Raw genomic sequence first — 1575 nt, 5'->3', positions numbered from 1 at the left:
TGATTTGAAGTTAATCTAGTTGAGTTGTCTATTAAATGGGAATAGCATTTATTGAACTGGCTATTTAGTTTTACGGATCAGACAAAATAATGTATGTGAAAACCCTGAATTAAATGTAAAGGAATTTACACATGTAAGGGATTATCATAACTCTTATCCATTAACAGGTCTCCTGTAAAGTTTACAGTTTATAAGTAACAATACCTGTCATATGAGGACACTATGCATCCAAATGGACTCAATAGCTCCTAACGACAACGACATTCTATTTTCATTTTCAATTGTTGTTGTTAGGGGCTACATGTCAGTTCTGACCCATAGCGATCATGCTATTCACAACAGCAGGAAACACTGCACGGGCCTGTACCATCCTCACAACTTCCTATGCCGGAGCCCATTGCTGCAGCCACTGCATCAATCTATCTCATTGGGAGCCTTCCTCTTTTTTGCTGCCCTTCCACTTTAACAAGCATGATGTCCTCCTCCTAGCCCTTGTCTCTCCAATCAATGTGTCCAAAGTCTCACCATCCATGCCTCAAAGGAGCACTCTGGCTGTACTTCCTCCAAGACAGACGTTGGTCTGTCCTTTTACCACTCCATGGTACATTCAATATTCTTCTCCAGCATCACAATTCAAAAACATCAATTCTTCTGTCCATTAAATGTCCAACTTTCACATGCACATGAGGCAATGGAAAATACTACGGCTTGGGTCTGGTGCATCTCAGTCCTAAAAGCAACATCCTTGTTTTCCAATACTCCAAAGAGGTTTTGTACAGCAAATATGCCCAATTAAAAAGTACTTAAGCACTTTTCCAACCCTTGTGTAACCAATAAGGAAATCAGGTGCCTTCGCAGCCCCCTTTTTTCCAAGCAGCCGGGGAGATGGCAGACTTTCAGACTGAGTGTGCTGACCAAAAGCAGCCAACCCTCGTCCAAAACAAAAAGAGGGCCCTGATGGGGGAACAGGCCAGGAGAAGCTTCCCCGTTACTACCAGAACCTTGGCCTGGGCTTCAAGATGCCCAAGGAGGCTATTGAGGGCATCTACATTGACAAGAGTGCCCCTGCACTGGCAACATCTCTATCCGAGGGCGGACTCTGTCTGGCGTGGTGACCAAGATAAATGTGCCGAGGACCACTGTCATCCACCGAGACCACCTGCAAGGACAACCGCTTTGAGAAGCGCCACAAGAACGTGTCTGTGCACCTGTCCCCCTGTTTCAGGGACATTCAGATCGACGACATTGTCACCGTGGGCGAGTGCCAGCCCCTGAGCAGGACAGTGCCCTTCAACGTGCCCAAGGTCACCAAGGCTGCAGGCACCAAGAAGCAGTTTCAGGAGTGCTGAGCCGCCAGCCTCCCAGTGCAATAAAATGATTTTTGGTCCCACTCAAGTAAATAAATAAAGCATTCTCCCCTATCATCACATATACTTTAGATGGAACATTCCAGAATGTCAGAGTTAAGTTTGATGAGAAGAAAATTTTCTGTGGTCAGGATGTTGATCATGACTTCTTAGTTTTATGACCACAAAATAAGTCATGAGTTTCGGCCAACCTTGAATGTTGTACTCC

The 1575-nt window shown here is 45.2% G+C and overlaps 1 pseudogene; it reads left to right on the top strand.

The window, feature by feature from the left end:
• The first annotated feature begins 885 nt into the window (after positions 1-885).
• Positions 886-1349, top strand: LOC101644368 (annotated as a pseudogene).
• The last annotated feature ends 226 nt before the right edge of the window (positions 1350-1575 follow it).

Source organism: Echinops telfairi, unplaced genomic scaffold (assembly GCF_000313985.2).
Source record: "Echinops telfairi isolate 266 unplaced genomic scaffold, ASM31398v2 ScPeMD7_9;HRSCAF=40, whole genome shotgun sequence".
Classification (NCBI taxonomy): Eukaryota; Metazoa; Chordata; class Mammalia; order Afrosoricida; family Tenrecidae; genus Echinops; species Echinops telfairi.
This window is presented reverse-complemented; position numbering and strand designations above follow the sequence as displayed.